This window comes from Periophthalmus magnuspinnatus, chromosome 7, assembly GCF_009829125.3.
Source record: "Periophthalmus magnuspinnatus isolate fPerMag1 chromosome 7, fPerMag1.2.pri, whole genome shotgun sequence".
NCBI classification, from domain to species: Eukaryota; Metazoa; Chordata; class Actinopteri; order Gobiiformes; family Gobiidae; genus Periophthalmus; species Periophthalmus magnuspinnatus.
This window is the reverse complement of record NC_047132.1, coordinates 5,955,652-5,973,602: the sequence shown is the minus strand read 5'-3', so window position 1 is coordinate 5,973,602 and position 17,951 is coordinate 5,955,652. Positions and strand designations below refer to the sequence as shown.

Sequence of the window (17,951 nt, the reverse complement as noted above, 5' to 3'; positions counted from 1 at the left end):
AAACTTTGTGAGTAACATCATTGAGTTAAGTTTTGGAATGTTACTCTTTGTTCAAAATCCATCATATTACTTGACAATGTTCAGTAAACAGCCCAGTTTAATGTACGTTTGGTAAACTCACTACATTTTTTCTTGTAAGGAATTGTATTAGAGTTTAACGTGTTGAGAATGTAAGATATAGCTCAGGTAAACAATCATTTTTTGCACTGTAAGACCAATCACAGGTATAAAAACACTGCGTTGCCAGAGGAGGATTCCCTCCTCAGCTTTTAAAATGATTTATAGCAGTCTGACAGTGGCTCGATATCTCTCCACGATGGACACTGTATTGGTATTGAGCCTTGTTTGAAGAATCATTCATTTTGATCACATGATGAATGCTTTTTGTCTCAACAGGGAACTCCTTCAAAGCAAAGCAACAAAACAGCTGGTCTATGGTGGTTACACAGCAGAAAGACTGTTCAGAAGATTCACTCACAGGTTAGCTCTATGGAGAGGTGATCCCACTGGCAAGAATACACATTTTTCAGTGCAAAACAAACTGAGTAAACGCAAGATTCCGGGCAAAGCAATAACTCCTCCCATAAAAGTTACATGGTGCACCTTTAAATGAGAGTTAAAATGAGTTGTTATGACCAAATGTAATTAAGACATGAAAGAAAAAAGTAATACTATTTGTTTAACCATGAAGTATATGTGTGATTTGCAGCCTTTTGCTTCTGTATTAGAACTAACCAAATATTTACAAGTGCAGTGTAACATAAATCACCCGACAGTGTTTTCCTGCCGATGCATTTTTTTAAATTATTGTCTGTGTCTGGATATTTGAGCCTTTCACTTTTGTGTAGCTCAGCAGCCTTGCTCTGGGACTGTGTCTGCGGCTGTCTGTCATACTCTTGTGTTTGCTCCGTAGACTGAATAAAGAAGTGGACTAAGTGAGTGTGACGTTACCCATAGCGTTCGGAAGCTCATGGAGGCTAGCAGAGCAGAATTTGGAGCCGAGTTCCATATTTGGAATTCTGACTGTGAGTATCATAGCAACCAAAGAGGCAAACCGGAGCGAGGCTGTTGAAGATAACACCCTTTCCTGCCCTTTCCTGGTTTAGCAGGCTGTCAATCAAACCTGTCCATTTATATATACACTTTATGGTTATGTGGTATGGTTTGGCTTTGCTCTTTTGTTGATACATGGAAAGACTGAGATGCAGGTTTATCTGGCATACATTTTACACACCAGATGTCCTATATTTTTCATTTTCAGATTGTAAATGTGATCATGTCATACCCCCAGATGGGACGCAAGAGACAGTTTTTCAAGAGAGCCACTTCAAGCTTAGAAACTGCACCAAGAGTATCCATCCCTTCTCTTTGTAGTAGATTGAAATAGTTCATTCAAGGCGTAATATGTATATTTTCTGGCATCAGCTTGTCTCTATGGAGGTGTTAATGCTTCACCTGATATGTTCCACAGTGTAGCAGTAGACTTATCTATTTTGCATTTATTTAATTACAGGTGTTTTATTGTTCAAAAATACACACACACATGTTTATTGTGAGTGGGTGTCATCATCTCTCCATAGATTAGACTCGTCTCAAATGAAATAAATGTAAGGCAATAACATCTCCACAATAACACAGTGTTCCTCCTTAAACTCTGGGAATTATGCATCTACACTGAGACATTTTAACATGACACAGTCTCAATATAGTCACAGACACATGCTAATGCGTCAAACACATATTGTGCCTGAGCCTGCTGTATAGCTGTAATCTACAACACCAGTGGGTCATTATGTCATTTAAATTGTCGCAATATTGATCTAAAACAGCTTAATAAAAGAAACAAGTCCACTGATTTCTGCATTAGAAAACTGTGGTGCCCAATGGAGCATCGCCTTAAACATCATCGCAACTAAGAGCTTAAAGTTGTCGACACCTCTTATGGACACATTTGTGCCGAATCCTACGCATATCACCGATTAGGAAAATAATATTGGAGAATGAAGTAAGTACAGAGCAGCGGGCGTGATCAGCAATATGGCTCCTCGATTAAAGATTGCTCAAACATTCACAAATCACTCAAAATACAACTCCGACAGGGTAAATGCGAAGGGGAAACAACTCTCACATGGTTAAATGCTCTGAAAAGTCGATTTTGCATAATAGGTCTGCTTTAAGAGGTGTATCCTAATCTGAAGAGGGAAGAAAAACTATTGTCTCTTTTTGCCCATATCAGCGATGCACCAATTAGCATGTGGCTTTGTGACTATAACACCCAGTGACATTAAAGCCGCTAAGCTTTGGGCAAGAGGCCAGAGAGGCAGCTCAAAACAAAGCAACATAAGTAATGTGTACCTATCTCACAATGTCTCATCTCAGCCATTTTGGATGCATTTTACTGCAGTTTGCAAAGATATATTGCCTAATTGAGTTAGAAAGATACCTTTAGTTGGGGTGTAACACATGTGGGTGGGGACTTTTCATGCTATTGTAATTGGTTAAATGGATAGATATTGGAATGTAAAAAATAAGGTGCATAATGACTAATAAGACATACTCACACATTCATTTTAATAGATATATACAAGTTTAAATGTTGGACAAAGTTTGTAAGTAGTCCACATACCTTCTCCATCTTGACAAAATAGAAAAACCAATATAAATTTGAAATAACTCCAATGGTAGCTTCCTTTGCGTTCTAATAAACTGTACAATCCAATGGCCTCTTTCTGGTTATCCAAGGAAAGTTAATGAAAGGTTAATTTTGCAGGTTGGACCGGTCTGTCCGAAGTGGAGCGATAAGACTGATCACAGCAGCATGTCTCTGAGGCTGGGGATAATCCTGCAGTGTGCCACTTGAATAGCAGAAGGGGGAGGGGGCAGAGAGGACGAGTATAGGACACCATTGTGTTATTCTATAGTGACCACATACTAATAATGAAGGCTAATTTGCATGAGTCAATGGATTCTGAATTATTAGTTTGGCTGGTAAAGCGGTTTGCATTATAATGTGGAAGGATATTTTAGCTTTAATAATACATGAGCCAAGACTTAATTCATAATGACTAAATGGTTTATTAATAGTGCATTGATGATTCAGGTTTGGTAATCGTTGGTACCTAATTAATACTCTAATCCTTACGTAACTCCTTAATTAAGCAGGTGCCAAGCCTGGATCATTCTTTCATTCAACAATTTGTTCATTATATCCCTAAACCTTAAGTCTACTTTATTAAGGCTAATTATGAAGTTATTATACAGTGGTACCAATATCTGTTTTATTCACCTTCCATAACTTTACAAAATCGTAGAAAGTTTGCGCTCATATGGGGTTTTAACAGTTACAGTTTTATCTACAATGTTTATCTGGTAAGTTTTAGACAGATTTGGGATGTTCTCGTTGCAAGAAAACTCAAACGGGTTGGATGTTTATGACATTTCCAGGCCATGATATTAAAAGACACGTGAATGCAGTTAGTGAATATATTTAAATATATTGGTTCGATGCAAGAAAACACAAAATCATTACAACTACAAGGGATGACAGTGGTTCATTGCAGGAAAAACACATGTATCAATGATCGTTCATCGTTTCTGCTGCTGATTCTACTAGGAAATCAATAGTCAGCGTGGGGTAGTGCCTTATCCGAGGTCTTATTTTCATCATACATTTTGCAGAGTCATATTTAGATGATGTTTTTACTCCACAGATATTGGTTATCAGGTTGGTTATCCCCATAAATGACAATGGTTCCACAGGGCGACCTAAGTACCGGTTGTCCAGGCCTGAATGGGGAGCACCACACACTCCTAAGCCTGTTAGAGTAAGAAGATTTTCAGAGATGAACTAACTTTACTCTTGTGTCGTTTCGTCCGCACATTCCCGAACTGAGCAGCTCTTATGAAAACATGGCCTATAATCTGACCAGCACCAAAACAAGGGAGACCAGTGCAAACATAACAGTATATGACTTCATGTAAAAGGACGTAAGTGATGTTTTAAAGTGCAGTTTGTACTACTTCACATGGGGGTGTTGTTTGAAAAGCACAGCGTGTCCGCAATGATCGCTGCAGGACTTAAAGACGACAACCAAAGAGAGGACGGAGGGGGGTCTTTATTGTTACAACTCACGAGACCTAAGTATAGAGAAATAGACCTAAATTAACAGTCCAGTGTAAGTGTATTTCTGACCAATAGAAGAAGTGGGTGGAGCATGACATGTTTCTGCGTTTGAACATAGAGCTGCATCGTAATCACTGAATCACAATATTGACACATCACATTTGACATAGTCACAAAGACTATAGCCTTCAGCTCCAGCCAAATGAAGCTCATCGAGGCTAGCAGCTATAGGAGCGAATTCAGAGCTGAGTTCCATATTTGGAATTCTGACCGCGAGCATCATAGCAACCAAAGAGCCAATCCAAACTGAGGCCGTTTAAGGTAAGACCCCTTCCTGCCGCACCGCTGGTTTAGCAGGGAGCAGGCTCTTAGCAATACTGTCAATAAATTTGTTGATAACGCTATTAAAAGGGACCTCAGGGACAAAAAGCACCTGACTGGTCTGTTCACCAATGTTGATTTACGGATTCAATAGCCAAATAAAAACACCAGGATCATGTAGAGCGGGTTAATAAGGACATTTTAAGACCAAAACAATGAGTCTGACAGCAGCAGTTATGGAGAGAGGGGTGACCATTTTTCAATAGAAAGTGAATTGAAGCCAGAGTCGTTGGAACCAGAACCGTGCCCATGCTCACCTCTTATTTGGAATACAACAGCTAGCCGGTTAGCCATGTCCCTTTATATGTACAGTCTGTATTTGTATTGCCCTCCCCTAATATAAAACCAGTGAGACAAATATTTAAAGATAAACTATGCAACATTTCTACTGAAGGGTCTGCTATATGCATGTTCTACAGAATTGCATTTATTCATTATTATCACAGATGTGGTTGAAAAACATGTATTCTTGTTCTTAGGGAGCTGGCCTCTACACAGATCTGACCTGTAATTTGGCCTGCTGGCATTAGCCATGGAGATAGATGAAATTAAAGCTGCACTGTAAAACATTCCAGGCTTAACAATAACAAGAAACACAAGCCCACCAGAAAAGTAACGCAGTGTGCCTTTAAACAACTATAAAAAATGACTCAAATCAACCTTCTGAATTGAAAATCATGATCATGTTTCATGTTGATGAGCAGTGCGGTGAATCATTCATAATTTCTGAACTGGTCTTGAGATCCAGAGAGGCCATATTCTGATCCACTTGGAGGTGTGGTGCTGTAGAGTGTTTGCTACAGTGTGGGACTATGGTGGCGGGATGTTGCCAGGAGACAGAGAGAGGGTTACTAAGCCATGTACCATGTGACCAGAGCTTTAGAGACAACAGGAAACATGACTGTGTGTGCGCGCCGAGGCAAAGAGGCGAACAACGGACTGATGAGAAGTCCTCAAGGAAGCGACGAGAGGAGGAGAGAGGAGATATGTAAATGATGAAGCTTGAGAGGAGGGTGTAAGCGTTCTGGGTTTAAGAGCATATCCATGGGCTGAAGACTGTTGCCGTAGCGATTAACAATCCAAAATGATATCTGTTGAATGGGAAAAAGTCTGAAAAATGTTGCATATAACGGGGAGCTATTCATCCACAAATAACACTGAAAGTGAACTATGCAACTTCTCTTCCTCGTCTCTATGGAGAAGTATGAATAAGCTTTGCGCACAATGTTCCACACTGTCATTAAATGTATCTATCTACACGGGGACAAGCAGGTGAGGTCACGAGGAAGAGTTAAAGGTCAAACGATCTCACAAAAGGGAAGGTGTTAAATAAAATACACCTGCAAGATAGCTCAAATTAATGCTATACTGAGACAGCCAGGTAGCATACAGGTAGTGTACATTAATTGTCATGTCATCTCGGCATACTCAATATCATCACATTAAAAGGCTACTATGAACTAAATGAACCGAACACATCTCCAAACACATCAGAATGGACATAATGAAGCTCTGGCGTGACTTTGAGGGCTGGGTGAACTTGTATTTCCTGTCTGCTCCATGCATGAGCTTGTTTACAGCTCGGAGGACAGAGTGCAGTTTAATGTGAGCTGAAATGAGGACCCGAGCTGCAGTTTGGAGTAACAGCTCAGAACACAAAATCCCACGCCTCATTCTGCCTTAAACGTAATCACTAAGTTTACACCAGCCAGCCATGGAAAAGAGCTATAAAGCAACAGAAGGATCAAACCATTATATTATGCACAACTGACTTAATGAGCGCTTTACTTTGTTGTTCTGCATCAACATACCAGGAGTACTATTTAGTTTCATTCACACATGTTTAAGTACTAATCTCTTTTGCCGAGGTTGTTTTTTAGTCTAAACAGATGGTGTTTCCCATAGATATTAGAGCACAGATATTTGCATTTTTGTTGCTACATCACTAATGCTTAAGCAGTGATACAATAAGCAATGAAGTATGTTGTTTTTAGACAGAGGAGGAGAATTCCAGTCCAGTGTGAGCCAATGTTGCCAAAGCTCTACTCCACACAGCGACGACGGCTAGACTCTTGGCCCGTTGAAATGTTTTCCCAATGCCTTCAATGTAAAGCAACAGCGATTTACTATAGTATGGAAATAGAAGATGACAGCGGCTGTTTTGAGTGCTGTGTGCGGTCGTCTTTGAGTCTAAGAAAGAAAAAAGATGTATGACTCAGCGCTGCCTCCAGTGGGGCCGTGGGTTGTTGCGCACACATCACTTTGGTGCATGACTATTGCCAGAGAAGGATTTCCCTTCCTTCTGCCACTTCTTTTTAATCAATACCTGTTTTTTGATAAGTGAGAGAGGCTCCGCTGCTCCTCCCACAGGAACAGGCCGCACACGGAGACGCTATTTGATGTTACTGAAGATATGAGAGTGGAAAAATAGGGCTTGTCAAGGAGGTGACTAAGCACAACAAAAACAACCGCCCCAGTGTCTCTCCTCTCTATATTTACATGCACTATTGGTAACACGGGTTTGTGGGTTAGCCAATTAGCGATATATAGCAGATTTCAATGCAAAATAGGGTCAACACTGAAGAAACAGTCAGTCTTTTTGGCTCAATTAAGACAAGACAATGGGTTTGTACTGTAAATCTGCAAATGCAATTACAATCACACATATTTTCCAGCTGATTAGCATTTTTATTCTTTTTTTTTTGCTTCAAAGTTGCAAAAATAAGACTCATTTAAGCATACACATGTATTTCTCCTTTCCAAAAATGAATTCCTAGCATAAGGTCAATCGCTCAAAGGTTAAATATTGGTCCGCTTTCGACGTAATTATACAAAGTGGACATTTGTAACTGAGCAGACAGTGAATAATGCGCACATTTCACATATTTGTTTGATTAATTTGCTTTGAGAATATATCGTGACGTATAAAAATGCCGATATACTCTAATGTCTATGCCATCAAACAGCTTGTGCCCTTCTGTACTCTGCGTGTGGCCTCGTACACAGCTTTCATCCAGCTAACCTCAAGCTAACCTCTCATAAGATGGACAGAAGCTAGGCTAAAAACAGCTGCAATATATTTTTAATGCTAAACCAAACTTAGACTTGCTCTGCTTTCAAAACACAGTAACATCTATACGTCCAAAGTGCATATTTATGAGCAATATGTCTATACTTGATTTGGAATTTTGGTTTAAATGCAATGTCTGTGTTACTTTTCTATTTCTGTGCATGTTGTTAATGTTTTCTTGGTAGAATGAAGTCCTGCTGACCTGAACGAGTGACAGTGTTACATTGATGGACAGCCCAATCCAGTCCAATCAATGAAGAGTTTTTCTTTTGTGCTAATTTGTTCCTTGAGTGCTTAGTGCTTGGGAGACACATTTCCATTTAGAGAGTAAACAATAGTGCTTTGGAGTTTGATGAATGAACCAAGATTACATTGCTCAGATGTTATATGATTTTTTTGTAGGATTTTGAACTGAAAATGCAGCACTGTAACATGGCACTGAACACAGCTGGTTAGAGAATAGCTCTGTGTATGGAGATGTAGCATGGTAAAATCAATGCACACATCAAGATACAGGGTCAATTTATGAACCTTGACCGAGAGCTTTCTTCCTTTTGCTGGTAAAGACGGCTTTGACGGGATTTGATTTCTCTGTTTCATTTACAACCCCACATAATAAGGCAGGTATGAACAATTAACCACAACTCAATAGAAATCCCAATTTTTCGCATTTATCAAATTTGTCAATTTTATAAAATAACAAAGGCACAAATTATTTTTTTGGTAATTTTCTCTGCAAACAACAAAATATCAAGTGTTTTTATGAAAAGACTTGGGTTTGTATGTTGACAAACATGTTTCAAAATGCAATGGATTTGTGAATTATAAGTGATGTGTCAATAAACTGAATCTTGATTTATCTGTGTAATCCCTCAGTCGTCCAGGTTTGATCCACAGCAAAACACAATTATAAAATCTGTCAATTAGACAAAACGTTGTAGGAGTGATGACATTTTGCTGCTCATCCAAGCCACTTCTTCAGATCTGGTCAGATTACTGCTGGACACTGCCTGATATCTGTCTGAAGGGAGGAGCTAACTACACTTAAACTCAAAACACCTATTGTGTACAATTTCTGTTTGTAGGCTAGGTCTATGGTGCTACTGTGCACACTTAAGGTAGCACAATAGACCTAGCACCTAGATATAAGGCAGTGTCCACCAGTAATCTGACCAGAACTGAAGAAGCGGCTTGGATGAGCAGCCAAACATCATCACTCCTACAAGATTTTGTCCAGTTGACAGATTTTATATTTTTCTTTTGCTATGAATCTTGATTTGGAAAACCTTAATCACCATAATTCCCAGATAAATTGCGATTTGATTCATACTAATACAATTGTGCATTCCTGTATTTAAAGAATACAATTTAATATCAGACATATGTATGTATGGATTTGTATCTTCATCCTTCTGATCAAAACCACCAAAACGTCCTATTAGGATTTGCATCATTTGATTAAGTGCATTCTAAAAACCCTGCAACACAAAACAATAACACCCTGACAGTATCCTCTAAAGACATCTGAGGTCCATGCTTAAAGTTATCATTGTACGATTCACACATGAGTGCGGTCTGCCCACGTCTGCTCCACTTGTGATTTAATACAGTGTCCTGAGCTGTGCCGCTGCAGTGTTATGTAATGAACTGACTCTCGCCACTCGCCCCGATGATGAGAGCAGCGTGGAGGAGACAGGGGCAAAATGGCAGATTGAGCTAGAGTCTGAATGAATCAAAAAGCAGGCAGAGCGTGACACCATACAGGCAGATGAGAGACTGCAGAGAAGAAGGAGCGATGGAGGAGCCAAGATGGAGAATATGGGTTTTGGTCTATACAGTACTGGCAGAAAAGAGGCTATGTAGCAGCTTTTGTTTGTTTTCACATACTAGACTAGACAAGATTTAGATTTTCCCAATACCCAAATGCGTTGAATCTGATTAATTAGCAATAAAGAGGCAGTATTTTACTTCTATGGGGTATTAACTACTAACACATAACATATTTAGATCAACATTTTACCTTTTATTGTTTTGAAAATGCTATATTCGCTGAAAGCAACAAACATCTCATTAACATATTAGATTTCACTTTCGTTTCTGACGCTAAGGGAGCCTGCCGTCCTGTTGCTCTCCGCACTAAGTCACTCCCCCTTCACAACACAATCAGCATGCATCCTGCTAATGAAACTACTGCACATCACATCAGGTTTGTGAAGCTGTTCTATACAGATTTGCATCATGCTTTTGTATATTTATGGAGAATTGTCATGTGGGAGCATGGATAACGTAGGTTTATGGGCGGAGCCTTGGACCAAAACATGCAGCTAACTAAATGTGGATTTGAATAGAGCCAGAAAGAGATTGCTAACTCAAACATGCATGGATGACATCTAAAACCTCTTCAGGCATGTTCTGATGAGAGGAGAATGTTATAACATGGAAGAAAGCTCCAAAAAAATCGATTTTGCATAATACTCCCTTGATTATTCAGTGTATAAGCAACAAGGTTCCTTAAAGATCATCTCAACATTGCAAATCAACAACAGCATTTTACCTGCCCACATCTTTTCAGGAATCCAGGAATGTGTAACGGCACTAGAGCGCGAAGGTTGTATTGATTTTAATGTATATTTTTATCTTAAAAGTGCACTCTTCTGGTAGGCGTTCCACTAGCTGCTTGTCTCTATGGATGACCTTGCTATGCCTGTGATGTACCGCAGTATCACAATAATCATTTTTATATAGCACTTGTCCAGCTTTAAGGAACCCAAAGCGCTTTACATCAAGGAACCAGTCACCCAACCTTTGGATTAGAGGACGCTCTACCAACTGAGCCACTGTCACCAATTATAAATGTTTTCACTAAAGATTACATTGGAAAACGGCCCATCTTAAATTCACAACTGTGAACTTTCCAAGCAAAGCATTAGCATCTTCATGGGAGTCAAGCAGGTCCATTAGAAAAGCTACATAGAGCTGCTTTAAATATCAAATGGGAAAATGCAAAGGTGTGTTGCTCAGTGATCTTATAATTAACACATGCAGACATTTTACTTCCTGCATCTCAATGAACATTATAGACCTATCAAATGTGGTGATGTCATCAGGAACCCAGCGAAGCAAGTCCAATAACGAGTCGATTCAGCTTTTGAAACGTGCCCTCGCTTGTGCCGTTTAGCTGCTTCATGCTGCTGTATCCTGATTGGCTGCTGTCAGAGGGGGAGAGTGCATTCTCCGCAGGGGGCGAGGGGTGATGACATGATGAGGAAAAGGAGTGAATATGTGTCTTGCCTGATTCTACAGCAGCAGTTAGCCTGAGTAGCGTCATGTGAATGGGCCGACTAAGCACCTTACACTCCTATATTTAAACCTGCTGTAATACTCACAGTCCAGTAACAGAGCATGCATGAGCTAGTATGTGACACAACATAAACACTATAGAGTAGATTAAAGAGGGTAAGAACTGTGAATATGTGAGAGTAACTTAAAAGTCCTATGTTACACAAAATTGACTCTATTAAGCTTTAAGAAGCGTTATAATGCTTTACCTCATCAAAAACACAACTTTGGTTATGTTTTGTTTCATTCATACATGTTTGAGTAATCCTGTCATATTAGTCTGTCTACATCTCCAAAGTTCAAAATGTTCTCTTCCACCTTGTGATGTCATGCAGTGGAAGTTTTCAAGTTAACAGCTCCTTTTACCTTTCATTCAGTAGAGATTGGTCATTCCAGAGCTGAAATGATCCAAATGATTCCAGTGAAGGTGTATGAAGTTTAAAAACACAACAGAGCACTTCCTGTATTACCACATGATGACATCACAAAGTAGGACAGAGTGTTTTCAGTTTGAGAGAAAAGCTTAGCACTGTTATTTGTTCCTTTACTGACCTCTTGTGGCTGGAATGCACACCACACACAGTTTCAGGGGTGTCCCATATCCATACATAGTCTATGGGTCAACTTTAACCAGTAGCTGTTCATTTTAGTAACTCTTAATTACCTTTTTAGAAACAGGTAACAAAGTAAAAGTAGTACCGCACTTTAGTATTTTAAAGTGTATACCAGTACTTTTTACTTTTATTTTTTACTGTTATACATTTTTACCTGGACTGAAAAGTAAAAGTATTTTCGCTACTTTTTCAGGCTGAGGGTTTATTTTTGACAAATTCATAGTTTGAGCAAACAAACAAAAAAACAAACAAACAAAAAAAAAAAAAACAGCTAAGAAAAACGATAGATTGAATTGTTTCCACTGAACATAATTCAGCACAAATTTTTATCAAAATCACTACATTTTAAGACCTCAAAATCTATACAAAATACTTTTACTTTTTAATCTTTAAGTACATTTTCAACAGGTTCCTTACTTTTACTTCAGTAGATTTTTTCATATGATACTTTTACTTTTACTTGAGTATTTTCTTTGCCCTGATATCTGTACTTTTAATACAACTGAGTACTTCTCCTACCACTGGTAACAGACAACATAAATGTCATAGCTGATGACACAAAAAAAATTTAATAAACCAAATTAAACTGTAATTTCTTTAATAGAACCATATTTTTCACGTCATCTGTTATGTTAAGTTTAAGTTTATGTGGGAGTAACAACAGGGTAAGTATATGTGTTTTTGTGTACTCTGCTTATCCATTCATCTTTAGGTTAAGTTTATTTACCTTATATCTAAAAACACCACTTAATAGAGAGAGACAGAGTGCAGTAGAGGGCACACAGGGTACACAGGGTACACAGGGTACACAGGGTACACAAGCCACACATCAGAGGAGGCCTGTGTGATGCAGCCTGAGTGCTCGAGATGTGACTCAGCAACAGACTTGCTCTCCTCCTCCGTGTCCTCTCTTCTCTCTCTATCTCTAATCATCTCTTCTCTCCATCCTTTCTCTCTTCTATGTCTTCTCTCTTCCTCTGCTTTTCTATCCCATATCTACTCTCCCCTCCCTCTCTCGTATCTCCTCTCGTGTTATTTCTCTTTTCCTCTCTCCTCTCTGTTCCTCCTCTCATCTTTCTTGTCCTCTCCTCTCTCTCCACCTCCTCTTCTCTTCTTCTTCCTCTCCACTTCAGTCTCTCATCTCTCCTCTTTACTCTCTTCTTCTCTCCTCTGCTCACTCTCTTTCCTCTCCTCAACCCCCTGTCTTTCTTCTCTCTTCAATCAACCCTCCTCCTCTTTTCTTTTACTCTTATTTTTTTTCTGCCACCCTTTCTCTCTCTCTCTATCTCTCTTTCTGATCACCTCCCTGTCCCCTCTCTTTCCTTCTTCACCCCTCTCATTCTCTCCTTTACTCCTCATTTTCTCTCTTCTCTCTTTCGTTCCCCTTTCATTCTTCTCCCTCTCTCCCTCCCTTTTATCTCTTTCCATACCTCTCTTTCATCTCCCCCTTTCTCCCTTCTCAACTTCGCTTCTCCTCTTTAGCCTTCTCTCTCGCTCTTATTCCTCCTCATACTCCCCTACTCTTTCATCTCATCTCTCCCATCCTTCTCTCCCTCTCTCTCTTTTTTCTTTCCCTCTTTCCTCTCCTCCACCATCCTTTCCTTCTCTTTTCTTTCATCTCTCTAACCCCCTCTTTCTCTCTCCCTCTCCTTTACTCTCCTGTCTGTCCTCATCCTCCCATACTCTTTCCTTGCATTTCTCCCATCCTCCTATCTCCCTTTCTCTTCTCTTTCCCTCTTTCCTCTCCTCCACCCATCTACCATCCTCTCCTTCTCCTCTTTTCTCTTATCTCTCTAATCCCTCTGTCGCTTCCTCTCCTCTACACTCCTGCCTCTTCTCATCCTCCCATACTCTTTCCTCTCATCCCTCTCATCCCCCTGTCTCTCCCTCTCTTCTCGTTCCCTCTTTCCTCCACTCATTCACCATTCTTTCCTTCTCTCTTTCTCTCCCTCTTCTCTACTCTCCTGTCTCTTCTCATCCTCCCATACTCTTTCCTCACACCTCTCCCATCCCTCTGTCTCCCTTTCTCTCTTCTCTTTCTTCTCCTCCACTCATCTACCATCCTCTCCTCCTTCTCTTTTCTTTCATCTCTCTAACCCAACAACATCCTGCATTCCATCTCCTTTACTCTCCTGTCTCTCCTCATCCTCCCATACTCTTTCCTCACATCTCTCCCAACCCCTCTCTCCCTCTTTTTTTCCCTCTTTCCTCTCCTCTACTTGTCTACCATCCTCTCCTCCTTCTCTTTTCTTTCATTTCTCTAACCTCTCTCTTTCTCTCTCTTCCCCTCTACTCTCCTGTCTGCCTCCTCCCCAACTCTTACTTCTAATTTCTCGCATCCCACTCTTTCCCTCTCTCTTCTCTTTCCCTCTTTCATCTCCTCCACTTGTCTACATCCTCTCCACCGCTTTTCTCTCATCTCTCTAACCCCACTCTCTCTTCCTCTCCTCCACTCTCCTATCTCTCCTCAGCCTCCCCTACTCTTTCCTCTCATCTCTCCCATCTCTCCCATCCCCCTCTCTTCTCTTTCCTCTCCTCCACTCGTCTGCTATCCTCTCCTCCTCTTTTCTTTCATCTCTCTAACCCCCTCTCTTTCTCTCTCCCTTTCCTCTACTCTCCTATCTCTTCTCATCCTCCTCTACTTTTACCTCTCATCCCTCTCACCCCTGTCTCCCTCTCTCTTCTCATTCCCTTTTTCCTCAACTCTTTTCCATTTCCTTCATTATTTCCTTCTTCTCTCTTTCTCTCTCTCTACTGCATTATCATGACAGACCTATCCCCCTCTTCCTCTCTCTTCTCTCTCCCCTCTTCCCACCCCTTTCTCTCCTCCTCTCTTCTTTCCTCCTCCTTCTTCTTGGCTCAGATGTAACTCGTGTTTTTTTCGGGAGGCCGTGTTGACAGACATTTGCCAGTTGGACCACTCCGTCTCTGGAGGTGGGTGGGCCTCGCCTCATCAGCGTGTTGTGGGTAAGTACGAAAAAGAAGGCGAAATAAGAAACCAACGCAACAGTAAACATTGATACACAAACATGGCTTCACAAACTCTACTCAAACAGTCAGAACAGCACTATGTATACCCATATGCATCGTCTCCATAGCAACGCACAGGAAGTCATTATCTTAAAGGGCTCGTGTTACGCTGTTTCTGATCCATCTTGTAATGTTTCCTCATCGCAAACAGACCTGGAGTTGTGTTTTGTTTCATTCACACACATTTAACACACATCCTGAGTTCTTCTCTCAAACAGGAAACACTCTGTTCCACCTTGTGATGTCATCATGTGGTAATACAGGAAGTGCTCCACTGTGAATCAATTGGATAATTTCACATCTGGAATCAATTTCTACTGAACTAAAGGTTAAAGGATTTCTCTGTAGATATCTATGGAATGTTCCGTAGTATGGCATATTCAAATTACCAATCTCCATGGAGACGATCAAGTTACAGGTCAGGCTTATGGAGAGGCGACCATTCACACAGAGTAATAAAAACACCAATAATAAGTTTAATGCCATACCGTGACATCATGGAGACAACGGAGACAACGTGGCCAACGCTCCAGCAAAAAGTGACACAGTGCAACTTTAAATTTAAAAGGATTCAAGTGTGTTTTAAATTAAATTGTATTTCATTTATACTGTTTATTTTAGTCATTTTGGTTTGTTTGTGATTAATGCTTATCAAAAATATTTCAAAATAGATAGATCTTTGTTAAGTAATCCTCATCTTTTGAATTAAAATGGCTGAAGACGTTGGTGTAAAATAAATACACAAGTTTTAAACAATGAAAACTCCCCATAGAGAAGCTTTTTTGTAATTACTTTCACTATTCAAAACCATTTAAAAATCAACAAGGAAAAATTCGTGATCCCACCTGCTGACGCATTTTCATAAAAGTCACATTATAAATTCTGACAAACTGTTTCTTTTAAACAAATTAAGCTTAAAGCACCTCTGAGCAGACTCCCAATGGGATGTGTGCTGTGTGTGTAATTTCATATGTCAAACAAAGAGTAGGACACACAACACAAATCCAATGAAGGAGTCTAAAATAAGCAACGAAACGAGGGCCCATCGACAGACTGGACCTCTCTCATGTATTATTAAGAGCTGGCAACGAGCTATTCATTGGCCTAACGACGCGTTTGTCCAGATGGATTAGATAGAAGCACATCCTTGTTACTGTCTTTTGTGTTGGGATTGTCACTTTATGAGAAAATTAATAGAGCTTAAAGGTCCTACATTATGCAAAATTGCCTCTTGTGAACTTTAAGTCATGTTAGAATGTTGTTACCTCCTCAAAAACAGACCTGTCGTGTTCTGTTTCATTCACACATGTTTGAGTAATCCTGCGTTATCCTGCGTCTGTTACATCTCCAAAGCTCAAAATGCTCTGTTCCACCTTGTGATGTCATGAAGTGGTAGTTTTCAAGTTTACAGCTCCTTTTGTCTCACACGCCTAAATATGCAGGATTTTTGTGTTAAACATGTGTGAATGAAACAAAATAAATCCCTGGTCTGTTTTTAATAAAGAAACACCACTATAACAGATCAGAAAATAGTGTAATATGGGCCCTTAAGGGTTTAGGTCCGAAACCTTCTTGTCTCCATGGAGATAAGGAGGCGACGCCACTGAAACCGAGCATTTATTCTGCAATTGAATACATGAAAGATATGTTTATATACTGTGGAACATTTCAGCAAAGCAACACTTTTCATGAGACACACAGGTGACAGAACCACCACCTGAAAAGTTACATAGTGGATCTTTAATAGTGACAACCCAAATGAGCAAAAGTGGGTTGTCAGAGAGGGGAGAAGATTAAAAAGATGACATTTATGCATGTAATGAATGAGGACACGAAGTTAATTGAGAGATAAGGATGCAACGGAGGAGGAGAGGGTGAGACAGAGGTAAATCGTTTGTTGCGGAAACTTCTGGAAACAATGATTGATACCACAAACAGTCTGTAAATGCCAAGAATCCACGAGTCTATGAGAAAGTATATCCAGCAGTCTTACCTTCTCCACCAATGGGAGGTCAGGTACATACGCCTTCCACAGAGCAGAAGGCCGCAGTGGGTGTTCACCTGTGTGGACAAGGAACGAACAAAGATTAGATATAAAAGAAGAATCACAATAGTCGGTGACGAAAACGCCAAATAAATCAAATGCTGAGGACAGAAGATATGAACATGGTTTGTGTTAAGTGTCCTGTCTAAGCTGTGTGAATAATGCACAGTTATAATTGTGAAATGTGTAAATGGTCTACTGTTTTAAAGGTGCACCGTGTAACTTTTCTAATGATCTGTCTCCATGGAGATGTCAGAAGCCATCACATTAAACATGACGATATTGTATTTGTTCAGTTTCAAGTTTTGTTATTGCTCAGAAACACCTGGAAAAACTGCGGCAAGGTCACCTCTCCACAGTTCTAACCTGTAATTTGCCCTGCTGATGTCAACAGCTTTTCTCCATGGCAACAGGCAAATTTAATCCCACGCTATGAAACATTCCAGGGGACGCAGAGACAAGCAGGTGGTGGATCCGTCATTAAATTTTAGGTTTAAATTTGCGCTTTTCTCGCTCCGTAATCCCAAGCGTATATAATGCTTTTGCACAGTGGTAATTGCAAATCAAACTATGTGATATAAAACGATAAAACGCTCGCTGTAACATTTTCAACCGTTCAATTTGCTGCCCACGTGTAGTAAAACAATCCTACACAACTCGATTAAATTTAAAGCTCACGTGGGTGTGAGGAGTCGCTTGTGTAACGCTCCACTAAATGAAATAAAGAATGCGAACTTTAAATGAATTATTGTACTTTGTGTGTGATAACATTAGCTCATCCCCCGATAGTGATATGATCTGGATCTCTCATGAGTTATTCCACCACTGCTCTGGTGGATACATAAATATTTTAGTACCCAATTGCCCTAATGCCCTGTAATAAATTCACCCATTTTGAATTACAATTGCTCACTATGACAGCTCACAAATGCATTCAAGTTTCAATTTAAGGCGGTATGATTCATTTATATTATTTATGTTGCAATTAGTGAATGGGATAAGAAGTATTCTGTATTGTCTACTATATTGCCTGGCGTATATGACATAGTTTTTGATGGAGTGGGGTACAAATGAAGATGCTGTATTCAAAATGATAGATGAATTTTTAACCTGACGTCCTTATCTTGTGAAGTATTGTAAATAGACGATCAATAACTCCAAAGCTCTTGAGAAATCCTAGAAAATCAGCAAGTCACCTTCGTTCTAATGGAACTTTTCCTTTGGCCTGTAATACCCACACACCTATACCTTATATCTATCATATTTTCTTATTCTTAATTCATGGCCAGAATGTAAAAGTACTACAAACTACTTTTTATACTAATACTATTCGAGCTGACCTTTTTAAAC

General features: G+C 39.8%; 1 protein-coding gene across 2 annotated transcripts in view; it reads right to left on the bottom strand.

The window, feature by feature from the left end:
- The window catches only part of LOC117373675 (protein kinase C and casein kinase substrate in neurons protein 1), a 64,432-nt gene that overhangs the window by 41,808 nt on the left and 4,673 nt on the right, over positions 1 to 17,951 (bottom strand). The window contains exon 2 of one of the 2 annotated variants that reach the window (XM_033969756.2): positions 16,551 to 16,618. The gene's annotated coding sequence lies outside the window, so the exon portion shown is untranslated. Of the gene's footprint in view, positions 1 to 2,626; positions 2,833 to 16,550; positions 16,619 to 17,951 lie in introns of those variants that run through there. The other variant, XM_033969757.2, reaches the window with a different exon arrangement.